Genomic DNA, 16,111 nt, shown 5'->3' on the forward strand with positions numbered 1-16,111 from the left:
CCTCAGAGGACAGCATGAAATCCTGAACCTGAATTTCCCTATCTGGAGCCTCTCTCATCTAGAACAAGAGCCAAAAAGTGGGCTATTTTTATGGTAATTTTTATGGGTCACCAGGAGAAGTGCATTTGAAACCTATGCTAACATGGAAATATAGACGTAGCCTCTGACGTGCATAAGGCTATTTTTCCTAGAAATTACCACTGGATGTAACTGAGTATTATCAGAACATGGCGACCTCCCTGGAAAGCAATGTCTGCTATCTCTGACCAGCCTACTAGGCAGAAATAACTTGTGTTGCACAGCTACCACATAATGTGTTTGACTTTCAGTGACAATGGCAAAACGTCTGGGCCAGCTCTCACAGACAACATGCTGTAATGGTCAAAGGACTCAACCAAACCTTCATTTGTCCTGGCCTGCAAGGTATCGGGAAGGAGCTGATTATTTGTGCTTTCTTAAAGTTGCACAGTGATGATCTTAAAAATTGAATCTTTTCTTGAGATTGCTGTTTAATAGTAGGGCAAATGGGAAGGGGTTAGCACCTCTTAAAGTACAACTTAGACCTACTGTGTAGATAACGTACCCCAGATCAGAGCTGAGGCCCACCTGTATCTACACCAGAAAAATGGCTGCAGATGCGTCTGGAACCTATCTCATCTCAAAATAATTTTTTAGCATATCTGTTCATTTATAAAAATAGTTTGTACTTCTTTTATAATTTTTATAAACTTTCAGACATTCATTGACAATTGACCGCCTGGATAGTTTACCAAAAGATAGAATAAGAAAGTAGTGAAATAGACTGAATATAAAAAAGGCTTTAGTGCAAAATGTAAATGCTTTGCTTTGTCCTTGATGTTTAATACTCATATCTTTCAGCTCATCTACTTTACTTATTAGACTTTCACCTTATCCCTCACATTGACACACAGAAGTTCTTAGTTCAGAGAGTAAATATAGAACAATGCAAAGGGTTATGAACATAAAAAATGCATTAGAGAAAAATGTAAATGCTCAGATTTGTCCTTGATATTTAATACCCATATCTCTCAATTCATCCACTGTATTTTTTTAGACCTTCACCTTATCCCTCACCTTTGTTTTGACTCTTAGTTCATCTTCTTAGTTCTCAGAACTTCTTAGTTCATCACGGGGTAAGATTGCTTGTGCTGAGTACTGAATAGTACTCCTGCTTCAATTGCTAAACTTACCACAGGTTTTGTAGCTGGAGACACTGCTTCTGAGAGAAGAATCTGAGAAGTTTTGAATAAAGTCATTGGTGCAGAGGCCCATATAACATCAGATTGTTCTTGTATTTAGCGGAATTAAATAGTCATTTCTATTTGAAAGCATTGTACTGGGAGCTCTACATGCATGTTAGTACTGCTACCAGCGAGGATCTGTGACCATTTTCACTTCTAACCTCACCAAAGAAAGTGATAGATCTCATCTATTTCCAATTGCATTACGTAAGGTAACACTGAGATGTAAGTCAGCTTGGCTTCAATGAACACCTTGAGTGATCAATTGGTGTCAGTTGTTTTACTATATGTATTTTTATGTGCAAGTGCAATACTGATTTTTTTTTTCCATCCAGTTAATAATTAGTATGAAATACAGGCCTATGAAGTTTTAACAAGACAATCAACAATCATAAATGAGGGTGGAGTTGTCCTGGTCAGAGCTGTCCTAACAATCTACTCTTTCCACCACTGTCTGGAATAATTAGGATTTTGTACTGTTACCAACAGTCATTCAGCTGACTTTAGTTTTTAATAGCTAATTTTCAAAGTCCTTTGATAATGTATCTAAAGCCACTTCAGTGCTGATCTAGAACCAAAGCTTAAACAAAAATCCCATTAGTTTCTCCAAACAGAGAACAAAAAGGGTCTCTAGAACCGAGACAGTTTATACCAAATACTGCTATTCCTATGAAAAAGTAATTAAAAGATAATAATTTGACTAAGATGGGGTGTTGAAATGTTGATAGAAATCTAACTTACATAATACAAAGACAAATGCAAAGTATTAAAATACCATATAATTTTGAAACCATTACAATGTGCCTGAGTGATTCTTTATTAAGGAGTCTCAAAAAAGCATGTAATTTCATCTTCCACGAAAGCTGTAATCTCTCTGTTGGGTGTGTTAAAAATGGCATTTCAACCTCCCCTCTGAAAGTCTTTGATTTTGTGGGTTTCTGTTAGGCTGCTGTCATTACTTTAATGCATTTTGTGTATATTGTAACAACATAAATGTTTTAATGCATTTCTTCTCAGATCAATCTGGGCAGGTATCTCTAAATCAGTCTTGTGTAATGATAGGTAAAGAAGTTATAATTGGATCAACGGGAACTATTGGCAATGAAGAAGCATTTAAACTTTATTTTGTTAATTTCCCTGTAGCAGAACTTGTAGTAATAGACTTCTGAAAACTACCCTTAGTTATATTTTTAGTTCTTGACTTTTAGAAAACACTTATGTGAGATACATGAATTTGGAAATGCACATGAAGTGCAAGCTATAATGCATATCTCCCTCACAAATCGCTTGCAAACCATTTTTATAAAACTCAACAAACCATGTACAATGATGGCAAGAGACATACTTTTGAACAACTGGAAGCCATCCTACTGAACCTGTCAAGAAATAGTCTCCAGTAAACATGGAGCTGCAGAGGAGAAACCTCACTGCTCCTTAAAGTGAGGTTGATTTCCTAGAATTACTAGAAAGAGAAATTTTGTTTGGCAGGTGGCATCACCACACTTTATACAAAATTTGTAACTCAGTAACATGGAATTGAGTCTAGTCAGAAAGATAAAACTCTGTCAGCTCTTGGGAGGCCCCAAACCTGCAATCTTTTCTCATCAAAGTCCAGTCCCCTCCATTGAGGTAGCTAGAATATGTCTACCACCGAATAACAGAGCATATAGTGTTGGAAGCATGACTTGGGTCTTGAAAGCAAGTCATTCGGCACAACAGCCATATCAACAGCAAACCATTATCACTATTTGCAAGCAAATATCACCATTGTAAGGGTCTCTCCAATGTCTTATACTCTTATATATAAAGGTGATGACAACCTGACAATAGTTAACCTCCTGTCTTGTGCATATAATTGAAGGAATAATAAATTAATTAATTCAGGAAGGATATCTTGAAGTGCCATTATAATCACCCACATGCCATTTTACTTTCATGTGGAAACTCTACTTCTGTAAGTATGCTATCATTCTAATAAAGTAAGTAGCTTATTCATTAGAGGAAAATAAAAGGTTGAAGCTTTTAGAGTTCAGCTGGGCAGCATTTACTGATGGTAGCAAGAAAAAATAGAAAAAGGTCAAATTTCCTACTTAGGCAGAACCGTCAGGCAATCACTTAATGGTATATCAAATAATAACACCACCACTGTCCTCAAGCAATAGAAAGGTTTACAAGTTTGCGTGTATTAGCCAACACCCTTAAACTGGGTTGAAGCCGTGTGAAGACACAGTTACTGGGTTCAACCCTTGGTCATTTCAGAAGCTCCCTATTCCAATGGCCACTACTTTCAGTAGCATAATGAACTATTATCCAATTTGAATACTGGAATCAGGATTTAGCCCACTGAATGGCTGATGCTCACCCACATCAGGCTCCTTCTTGTGTTTTTTTACCACTTATTTATGCAATCTCTTGAGTACTCTCTGAAAGATTCTTGAACTAATGCTGATCAATAACCATAAAAGGATTTTAAAAGGGATAATTTAACACTAGCACTCTCTCACAGCTGTCAGAGAAAGGCAACACACACAAAGTCCAGTGTTCAACCTATCTAACCACAGTAATTAGACACTTCAAATGTGAGCCTTATGCACATGGCCTCTTGCTCAGTAGAGACAAGTTTAGCCTTTGGCTTAACCTCTGGCTAAAATCAATCTGAAACAGATGACATGTAATCTTCCTGAGCATTGTCATTTAATTCCACAGATTCATATTTCCTATCATTAGGGATATGCTGTATAATTTACAGGAAATATCACTTTCTGAAGCTCTGTTGTTCTGACTTTAAGAGTTTTCTGGTGTTGCCACAGAAGTGTTTCTTTGCCTGGAGACTGGCAATAGGTTATTGAACAAGTGGCCTTTTGGATCCACTATTTAGTGCTGAGGTTTTGTTCTTATGATTTGGCCAGGTTTCTACTCACATGATTTAGTAGGACAAGGGACTGGGTTTTGCTTCACTTGGAAATTGGTTTATCCAAGCAAAAAGCTGCACTGTGGGCTCAGAAGGACTCCTGTCCAGTTCTCCTGGGCTAAATGTAGCAATCATAAATAGGAAAGATCATTAGGAGATACCTGTGGAGCCAGAGAAGAGGAAAACTATCAGAAACCATAATCAATATCAATGAGAAAATTTTGCTCTGTTTGAGGCATTTATTGTTGTTGTAAAATACTAGATCTCAGACTTGCAATAGCAAGTCTTAGACTTAGCTGAAGGAGTCCAGTGTCTAAGCTCCCAGGATAGTCTAGGAGATGCACAAGTATAGGCAGCTGCACAGGGAATCAGGTACCTTTAACATACAACTTAAGCAACTGAGCTGATAACCAGAAAATTATTTTAAGAACTAGGTAAAAGATTTTAAAATAAAAAAAAAAAAAAAAAAAAAGAAAGGAAAGGGGATAAAATACACAGACTGCTGGCCTTATGTCTGTTTGTTTAAGAAAAGATAGTCAGGTAAAAATTATAGACATGATCTGGGTCAGATTTGCAGGGCTGTCTGGTCACCTGCAATGCAGGCAGCAGCTCTGTGCAAGGTACTCTTGACATGTAAGAAAATGATTGACTCATTTGCTTCTACTGAAGGTCAGCACCTAATCTGCTGTGGGGCTTTTTAAAGCACCTTTTCTAAATTACCACATATTTATGCATCTGGCCACTTTTTGACACTGAGCTGCCTAAAAAAAGTTTGAAAATGGAAACTAGCTCTTAAAATATTAAGCATCCTTGAGTTAGCAAAGCTTTATTTTCCTATTCCTGAGCACAGAGTACTGATAGCTTTGCCTTTTGTGGTCACTACATGCATAGCTTCTCTGTGCAAAATCAGGCTAAAGTTACTGCCAGTCAAGATGTTTTTTCTGCTTGTTGTATCTTATAATTAGCCAAGATTATGACTCCTTTATATACGTGCTTGTCTTCTATTTGTACAGCTCCTAGCATAACAGGGAATCTGTAGACACTGGTGGTCCATTGGTACATTTTCATGTACCAATCCACAGGACAGAAGATAATGGTTTTGGAATTATATTACTTCTCTCCTCCATTTCTGATATGGATAGGAGCAAATACATTGGAGAGAAACTGGACTCAGAAAGAGCAATAAGCTATGGATCAGCAGAGCCAAGGGCTCTAAAAGCAGCAGACCAAACCGGGGAGAGTGGCCCATATTAAAGTTTATCTTTTCTCAGCTAGAGCATTTCCTGGATTTCACTGGGTGGCACAGATGCTAGAGGTGAAGGGGAAGGGTAAGCAGAGCAGAAAAACCTTAGCAGATCACTTAAACTGTCCATGAAACTGTGGCCTTAACCTTTGCTGAGTGTGTAAACGGTGAAGATGCGATTGAACGTGGAAGGAGCAAACATTGCAGATTTTTTTGTGCACTTTCACAAGAAAGTGGATATGTGCATAGGTAAAATAAATTCTTTTTAACTTTTAAAACAATAAAAAAAGGGAGCATTGTGTGTTCTGTCAGCCTGCTAAGCAAAACATTTCTCCTTTTATCATGGGTTAAACTGTTTCTTTAGACTCCTAGGGAATTTTTTCATCTTGCTATATTCCACTAAAGGCTTAACTTTAAGGGTAACCAAACATTATCATCCTTGTAGAATAAAGATTGTAATTACAAGAAATGTAAAGAATCCTACTCGACCTTTAAAAACTGCATGCTTAACAACCATATTTATGACTGCAGACACATCAAAAATTCTACACTTTGTAGGTATTTATTAAAACCATGGTCACACTAAAAATCTTTTCCTTTCTTTCTCCTATAACTTGGGACAATGCTTAAGTATGTGTAGGAGCACTGCATTTCCTAGATATGAAAACTTTGCCTGGTTTTTTTTTCAAGTGTCAACGTATCCTGCTAATAAGACATAAGCAACTAAGACTATTGATGTGTAAGGCAACCGTTAGTGTTAGTTAAAAGAGAAAGCTGGGAGCTTGAACACAGATCTTTCTAACTCTAAATTTTGTCTGTGCTTCCTTAGCCAACAAACCTTCCTGTGGGGAATGTGGGGAAAAGAAAACCCCTGTATAAATTCCCTGAGCATATGCTCATTCAGTACATGCTATTCTTTATGTATATTAAAAAATCAGTAACAGTTTCTCATAGAACAAAGTCATGGGCCTTGGCATGGTCCAGTCCTTTGCAAATTGTAGCATTCAAACTACAGACATTTGGAGCATAGAACTGCATGGAGCAATCACTCATGTAAGCGTGTATTTTCAGTCTTTTCTTCTTGAGAATATGGAAGAATTTTTCTTCATACTTTAAAATGTTGACATTGGCATAAATCCAGGATGAAAATTGCAGCACAAAAGGGAGATGTTTCATAAAATTATGAGTGATTGAAAACAGGGAGTTACAATGCTAACTACTTTTCAACGTTAATTATAGAAGCCGCTACCAGGCATATTCTATAAATACCCACCCTCTTCTCTAGAAGTAACAAGAGCACTTTCTGTGATCCTGTTATCACACTGAAACAGGGATTCTCATCATTTCACATTGTTAACTGTATTTTGATACAGAGATTTGTCTCACATACATAGCATTTACAATTCTGCAGATCAGAAGAGGCTTTTTCTGTTCATGACTACATAATATATCTGAAGTAGTGTAATTATGGCAATGTTTTATTTATTTGACCACCTCTTAATAGCCAGAACTGGGACTAGTCATCTTTCTTGGACCACTTACCACAACAGAACAAAGTTTGGGAATCTCTGCATACATTTAAAGTAGGATTTTCTGATTGTTTGGGACATTTCTTGAGCCCAGTTTCATAATTTGGTACGAAAAGGAAGCTGAGCTCTGCACAGCTGCAAGGACCCAGCAGCAGAACCAGAAGACTAGTACACAAAAGTGGTACCTATATTGGTGTCAGACCACAAGCAGGGCTCTGAATTAACTATCTGGAGTGAGTTTTCCTATATTTCCCTCTTGTTTTGTTTGCAGTCTTGGGTGGTTACTTCAAGTAATATTTGAATGTTCACTTGTTATGCACTGCTTTAAGGACTTCACATTAGGAATTTGAAATTGTCTGGTCTTCTTACCAGTATAGGTCACATAGCCTATTTCTGTTCTTTGATGATGAGACTGCTGCAGTAAGCTTTGCATTTCCAGAGCAAACGCTTGCAGTTATAAATTCTGTATTGGTTGTCTTTGCTAATCTTGGTGGAAAAATTTCCACTAGAAATTTCTAGCAAGTAAAAAAAAAATCCCATGCATTTCTCAAAACTCATGAGAAATGCAACTTCTAGTGGTGATTTTTGTCTGCTAAATGCATTAAGGTGACAACTCAGGGCACTTCAAGGGTGTTTCCAAACTCCTGGCTCTCCCCACATATCAGGAGCTAAGCATTCACTGCCTATTCAGGGTCACTGTTTTACTTACAAGTTTATGGTTATATGCATGTAACTATTATTATTATTATGATGATGTAACATTTATTTTATTAGGTTGGAAAATAGGGTAGACAATTTGTGACAATGTCATCCAATATCACATGTGAAAATTTTAACCAAAATATGTTTCAGGGGGTGCTATGGTAACAAGGATGTGATGGCAACCTGTGATCTTCACAATAAAGCTCCTTTTCACAATTCTAGGAGCTGAAATGGCCAGTTCATTCCATGAATTTCACAAATGAGGAAATCAATGTTTTGTTTGCTCGTTTTGTATTTGCAAGTGATCTGAGCATAAGCACAGAGGAGCAGTTTTAGGAAAATGAAATTTTGATTGTATACTGGCAAGTCCAGTTTAAAAAATATGAAAAAGAAATATTAAGCTTACAGCAGGACTTCATGCTATAATCTTTGGTGAGATAGTCTGCGGTAAATTACTTAATAGCTATCCTATTTTAGACTTTTAATAAAAGTGCTAGAGTCTGTATGTTGAGTATATTCTCATTTTTCCTTCTTCCTTCTATACAATCCATTCAATGTGATATATGTTGGTTGTAAATATCTTAATATCTTGCTACCAATGGAAAAACTTGCATAAGGGTGATTGATCTAAAAACTGATAACCATTTCAGCCTGAAGACATGTTCTTTTCCCTTCCCCCATCATAAAAATCTTACATTAGCTTTCCTTGCTACAGTAAGTGCAGTGACTCCCATTGAATTGGAGCACCCTATTTGAAAAAGTCATAATTAAATAGGTGAACCCTTCTCACATGGCACTCTAAAAATGTCAAGAGAGATTTCTGAACAGCCCATAATTGGTCTTTCACATATTTCCTATGTCAAACGTTTATGACTAGCATAAAGCTCTTCTGTAGTAAATTTTTGCCAGAACTAATATCAGTTTTGAAGCATGATAGCATAAATACAAGATCTGTTTTTTACTGTATGTTCTACTCTTACATAGGACAGAGGGAAAGAAAAATCAGTTTAAACTAATGTGATCTAATGGAAAGATACTCGCACATGCACAAAAAGTAGAAGTCAGCATGAATTATGTTCTTAAGCATCTTTATATCTTTTAAAAGTTTTATTCTCAACATGTAACTGTTTTACTGGGAAAATGTTAGTAGCAACACACTCTCTGAGAAACTTGCAGCTCTGGGATGTTGGGCACAATCTCCCTGATCGGTATCAAAAACCTGATTAGAGATCAAAGCATGTGCATACCCTTTAAGCTTAAATACCAGTTAAAAACAAGGTTAATTGCCATATCAGGCTTCTCATGAGCTGGGAGGCTAAACCAGAACTCAACCATTTTTGTTTCATGGAGGGTTCACTTTTAAAGGGATTTATTAGAATGGTGTTCTCGGGTCACCTACAAAAATAGTTGCCTGGTTAGACTTCCATAGCTGGCAATTTTTCAGACAGCTCCAGAGAAACCTCACTACTTTGAAAAAATCAATGTCTTTTTTTTCACAGAAGTGATTAAATATGACCTAAAATTATTAGAACCCCCAAAATGTGGCATTTTTGAAACTCCAGTGAAGGAATATTAAGACTATATCATAGAGAACTTTGATGTTGTTTCCTTCTCCCCTTTCTAACTACTATGCTTTTATGTAAAGAATTCTGTGATTTCCTTTTCTAAAGGGATTTAGTAGGGATGTACCTGATAGCATATCTTCACAGGTATTTTCCAAGGAATTTTACTTTTTTGAGCATTTCCGTATACTCAGATTAAAACTGTGTGAGGATGATAGACTTATAGTTAATGTATACTACCAAAATTATCCCAAAAAACTATTCTCAATCAATTTCTGTTCTGATTTCTCCCTAACCCTTTTTTTTTTTTTTTTTAACTTCAGGCTGTAGATCCATGAAGAAAAACATTAGCAATTGCTCCCCGGGGTTAATACAGTGCTTCAAAGAAGGAGCGTTTAATTCCCATAAGTACAGAGCTGATTCAAAGAAATCCTGTAAATGATGAGCTGAAAAGAAAGAAGCATTTAACCATGCAGAAATAACATGTTTCATTGCTCCGACACCAAGAAATTATGCTGCGCAGTCTGGAGCTCCATCTCCTGGTGCTTGTCAAAGAACTAAAATAATTTCCAAGTGTCTCCTACTCTATACACAGATACCTCAAAGCACCCAAGATATATTGCAGGGGCAATTGCAAGATTCCTCACCCCACAGCAAGTCCAGTTTTAGGTTTGTAACCCCTGCGGGCAGGGAAACGCAACTTTGCAGAATGCTTTTCTGGGTCGCTCTGGACTCACTGGGTTGGTTCCCCAGCTCCTCCACTGTTGGCTACGCTTAAAAAGCATGATCCTGCTTTCAGTGAAAAGCATGGGAGTTTGTGCATATTGCCCCACTCACAAGTTTTTTAGAAAGGTGGAGACTGCAATTATGCAAAAGCACTGTGCAAAATAGAATAAAAATTATGCATTCTAATGTATTTATTTGGTTCTCCAGTTGTAAGACGCTGAAGGAACTGTCATTTGAGGGTCAGAGTATTGTCTAGGAAATAACTATAAGAATTTCTCAGTTAAAGTGGTAACTTTTCATTTAAAACCTTTTTTTTTAATATATAAAGATATGTATGTATGTATGTATGTATGTATAATTCTACATACAATTTTTACCAGAGATGTTAAAATGTGATTTCTACTTGGCAAAATATAACTTGGCCAGAGGAAATACCATACAGATAGGTATACTAAACATACAATGAACAAGTAAATATAATACATGAGGGAACAGATAAATCAAGGTTAGGATGCCAGTTTGGAATGATGCATTATATGGTCATAATGGGAGGTTAAGTTAATGAATTTTGTCTATGCATCAGCCACAAAAACATCCATAATAGGAAAGACACCACAAATAATATATTTCAGGAATATTTCTAAAAGAAGAAGAAAATTAGCATTATTATGAATGTTAGTTATTTTATTAGAATCTTTTTCTGTCATCTTTCTGGTAAATGTACCCATTCTTCTCATGCTTGTATTAATTTTTCTCCATGAACAGATTCAGAAGTGAATATCCCATCATTTCTTAAGAAAGATCATTATACAAGTCATTTAGAATGTTTTTGCTTCTATTAAAGTATTTACAAGTAAATAAGCTGTTTTATTCAGCCAATCAAAAATACCATAACTAAAATACATTGCTACTGCTGTACAGTAGCTGGATCATTAATTTAATATACTAGCTTCATGTTAGATACAGGCTTTTTATCAGCACTGCCAGTGCAAGCATAGTCAATCTAATAGTTAAGTTTACAACTTATCTATTTTTACTTTATTTCTTCATCATTTGAAGGCTTACAGGATCACATGGAAATCTAAATCTATGCAAGAGAGGACTCTCATGAAAGAAACAGAACATATAATGCAGGATGGTGGTTTCTTTGGGAATGAGTGGTAGCTGTGAGCTGCATTTAATTTAAGTAACTGTCACTTGTGCACTTTTGACCAAGTGCACATTGCTCTTCCCATTTCATTTGTAGTCTGGCTATCCACAATTGTTGAACCCAAGTCCTGTTTTGTTATCCCAGTGTAAAAAGATATTAGCTTCATCAATTTAAGCTAGTTTATTCCAGATTTGTCCCACTGTGAGAGCAGACATTAACCCTAAATTGGTATAGCTCTACTCAGCTGCCCAGTAAAGTCAGGTGCATGCATTTCTCTTTCAGAAGCTACTCTTAAATTTCATGAACTGAATAACACTTTTAACATGTGTTAAACATAAAGAGAAAAGAATAAAATATGAAGGGGAATATGAAGGGGAATATGAAGGGGAAAGGATCAAACCATGGACAAATAATATTAAAGAGCCTGTGCAATATTTTTTTTAAGAGTAGGAGTAGCATACACTTGTATCTACTCTTAAGTTTAATCACATATAGTCTTGATCCTAAAAAGACAGATAAGAATTGATTTGGGACTATGAACTGCCTTTCTTGTGAATCATTATTCAGCAAATTCCAGTAATATATGTCCATCCTCCTACAGGGAGCAGAAAATACTAGAAATCACTGGCATTATGTATGTGGCAATTCTCTTAGAAACTATTATTGCTACTCAAATTATTGCAGATTCTTATTACAAGGCACATGCCTGATCAATAACAGGCTTTTATTAGTTCCCTTACCGACCTTTCAATATATTAGACATGGCTGATGTTGTAACTTAAAACTTGCCAGGAATAATGCAGAAAATTTTCAAAGCGTTGGTTTGAGTGGGAAACTTCAAGTAGCTGTGCTTTTCGGCTCTTTTCTTGCAGCAGTCTGATAATACTTTAATGAACTCTGGCCTTAAGCTCAGACTCCAACAACACAAAACCACATAATAATTCTTTAAGGTGCGTTTGTAATTCTACCCTAATATTTCTCCAGGCGTTTGTCTCTGTGTCTGTGCATGGATCACATTCAGCCCTAGTATGCACAGGTGAATGTGACAGAGCATGATGGTTGATCTACATCAGGTTTATTACAGAACCTGTAATGATTTTTTCATTTTGATAGTATAATTATAATTTATAATTATTTTTATAAGATAATTATTACACAGCCTGTATTATTTTGCCTGTTGGTGCAGCCATTAGACAACTGCAAGAGGTCTCAGATTTCCAGCTGGACATTTCCCACAGGAATGCAATCAGCTGGACCTGAACCTAAGTACGCTTGTATCCTAAAAAGGAGAGTAGAGGGCTGGCTCACTCTTCTTGTTAAAAGAGGGTCTGCTAGTTAGAGTTAGTGTGAGGAGGATTGAGCTGTACAGCTACTCATTAGACTTTGTGTGAGGCTGCAGGCTTTTATGCTACTTAGAAAATGCAGGCTGGGCTGCATTAGTGTTATCTTAAATGTGTAATATGCCTGTAAATACACCAAGTCTAACTAGCCAAAATAGTTCTGCTTAGCCAAGCAATCTCTAAGCTGCTCTTTAGCTGCTCAACCTCACTCACTGCTATAGTGTTGCTAGTAGCGTTGTACCTGGTTTCTAGGAAGTATGTGCTAATTCTTACAGTGGTAGCATGTACTTATAGATCCACAGAGATCATTACAATCATGACCTTTTAAAATGAGCTAGTGCTTCAAAATACTAAAGCCAAAGACCTTTTAGGTATTTATGATTCTAGAACCTTGTTGCAATGATTCTCAAATACAACACCAAACTGAGCAATCCTGAATGAGACTATCATTTTGCTAAACTTACTCTAGGATGGAAGAAAAAGCTTCCCACAATAGAAGACCTCCTAAGTGCATTCCTTATCCTCCTGATGTTTATTTCCTATGTTGATGAAGATTTCCAGCTTCACATCATTAGCAATTTCAATAGCATGTTCTCATTTTCTGTCACGTAATCAATGAAAATATTGACTGATACCTAATGCAAGGTCAACCCTTCCACTAACAACTTCTCTGCAACCTAATTATTCCCACGTTTTATGACTTATCATTAGCTTCCCATTAGCTAGAAGCTTACCTTTCTTACTATCCTTGTGATGTTCTTCAGCTTAACCCACACAATCTCATGAGATACATATCAGTTGCATTAGTAGAACACAGAGAAATTAGGTCTACCATTTTCCCTAAACCCACAGAGCAATTCTTCTTACCAAAGAAAGGCAGTAGCATATTTTGCCACCACTGTCCTTGGTGAATCAATGGTGTACTTTATTACTTATATTTCTGTGATTTTAATTAGTCGTTCCTTCAAACTAGTTTAAACCTTGTATGATATTGAGTCAGACTCAACCGAATCCAGTTTGCACCTTAACTGCATAACCGGAGTTGGCTATTACTCCCACTATTGTGCTATGGCGAGTCCTACAGCTGTTGTCTAAAGGTAGCTATATATTCAGATTTGAACAGTTAAATTACAGTGTCTTGGTTTTTTAGCTTATCTCTGAATTACAGTGCCTGATGTTAACAAACTCATTGCAAAAATATTAGCTTGTGAGTTTTGACCAGATAACTAGAGAGAACTACCATCTTCATCTACTACTATTACTGTAGAACTAGCTATTGCTTTTAAGCTGTATTTAGTGTACTATAGCACACTGATAGAGCACCTTTTTTAAGGAACACCAGCATAATGTCCTTACCAAAGAAGCAGTAATGATTACAATAAGCAGTGGACTTGACTAAAATAGAGTGACTGACAAGGAAACCACTGGATAAGAATACAGCAGACCTTACATGCTGTATAACATTGGGCACGCTACAGCTCTGGGGCCTCAGTTTCCCCATCGCTATGTAACAGAGGGCATGCAAACTGCTTTCTTCAAGAAGTGCATTGGGATCCATTAATGTTACATATTAAGGAAACTATTATTAATTATTTCACTAGAGACCAGAGGCCAGGTATTTCCCAAAACCTCACTAAGTGAACCGAATCAAAATCCCACAGGAGGTCTTACAGCATGCTCTTTCGTGCATCCACTCAGTGTCGTTGGCACCGAGTGGCGCCGTTGGTCCTCTTCTCCAAAAAGGACCTCCAAGTCTTTTCATGGTTAGAAAGTCAAATCGCTCTCATTACGCATGCCTAGAATTTAGGACGTCATGACATGAGTCCATCTCATATATAAATATATCCATTGACACTAAACAACCTCTAACCTTTCCTTCTTTTAGCTGCAAACTTCCAATGTCAGATTTGGGGACAATCAAGAATTTCCACTAACTATGCAGTGCACCTGCAGGCTTAACACAACAAGTTTGTGTCGTGGGTTTTCTTCTTGTTCCTGTTAAATTGGCCTTTTGAAGATTAAGGGCTTGTGAGCTTTGCATGTTAAAGGCTAAACTCTTGTTATAGTGAAACTGATTTTTTTAAGGCTTGAGGGAGATTGAAGGTAAATTGAAAAGAACACCATGGAGTCCTTGTGCAAGTCATTCACCTTGTAGAGCTCTAGGCTGAGAGAGCTCAAATGCCACTCTACATAACAAGCTCAAAAACACTAATTTAAATAACAAGCACAAACTCCACTTGGGATCCACACTGAGACATTTATGGATTGTGCAGCCTGAACTCTCAAACAACATTATTTGAAGAAAAAAAGAAGAGTAATTCCTTTTTTAAAGTGGTAATTCAGGGACCAAGTCTCAAAAGCATTTGAACATTTCAAGGACTATTGCTATACCAAATTGTTCTTAACTACAAGTATTAAACTTTAAAAGGGACAGAGTACTTTTTTCAAATTCAAATTATTAGCTTCAAGTCTCACAAGGATAATAAATCTATGCATATTCTTGTCACTTCAACTTTAGCAGAAAGTACAATAATTGTGCTTTAAAGCTGAAAAGTTAATGCTTGCTAACAAGTGATGTAGAGGATGTCTAAACACCATCTTAATGGCTCAAAAATGATACACAACAAAAACTAAAACTCCAATAGCTAATACTGACCAAATAAAAATATTTGGGAGAGTGTGACAGATTTCATGGAAGAAAGATGAACCACTAAATAAAAAGATATCACATCTGGCGAGTGAAGTCCTTTGGTACAGATCTTTGTTAACTGAAATGCCACACAAGTGCTGCTATATATTTGTCCACTCATTATAACTTTCTCAGCTATGTTAAAATGCTGTAGTTAAACTTCAGTGGAAGTGTTTGCAGCTGGTTTGGACACCTCTCCATATTTAAAACTTTTGTCATAACTAAAAACCAATGCATTTTCAACCATATGGAAGAATATTTGCTGTTTTTTACAGAACAACTTTGCATTTTGAATGAAAATATTTATCCATAAAACCTTTTCAATTCATGTTAGAAATTAAGTTATTTCTGATCACCATCAGTTTTAAAGATTTTTGGTTCGCCAAAAAAGGTAAGATGCTAATTTTACTTCTTTAAAATGAAGAAAAAATTATATTTTGGAAATGGATCCTGTGTCCTCTAAGAGGACAAATTTTATGAAAGTGTCTCTTTTAAGTCAGCTAAGCTCAGTATTTCGCTGGTTTTAACAGATTCTTTTTCAATTCAAAAGTGATGTAAAAATCCTTTTTTAGACCAGAATGGTACTTTTATTCAAGAACTAGATCATATTAGGAAAAAAAAAAGAATAGTGAGCAAGATCTTCAGAGGTATCTTAGTTCCTGTGAAGATTTTTAGAAGTACTTATGTTAAATAGGCATCTAAATACCATTTTTTGGAATATCATTAAGTTAGAACTAGGTGCCCCCTTTTTAGCTGTTGTGAAGATGAATTGTGCAAGAAATATATGCAGATGTAATGCAAGTATATGGCTTAAGGCAAAAGCAATAGGTAAGAAATGAAATGTCTGTTTTCAAATTCAGTTAGTTTCAGCACAGTGTAATTTTTCCTTATTAGTTTTTCAAGCTAGTTTTGAGACAAGTCCTACAACTCATATACAGTCAAAGCTCCCATTCAGGCAATGGGAACTTTGCCCACTTGCAGGAGTACAAGCTGCAGC

Source organism: Gymnogyps californianus, chromosome 7 (assembly GCF_018139145.2).
Source record: "Gymnogyps californianus isolate 813 chromosome 7, ASM1813914v2, whole genome shotgun sequence".
NCBI classification, from domain to species: domain Eukaryota; kingdom Metazoa; phylum Chordata; class Aves; order Accipitriformes; family Cathartidae; genus Gymnogyps; species Gymnogyps californianus.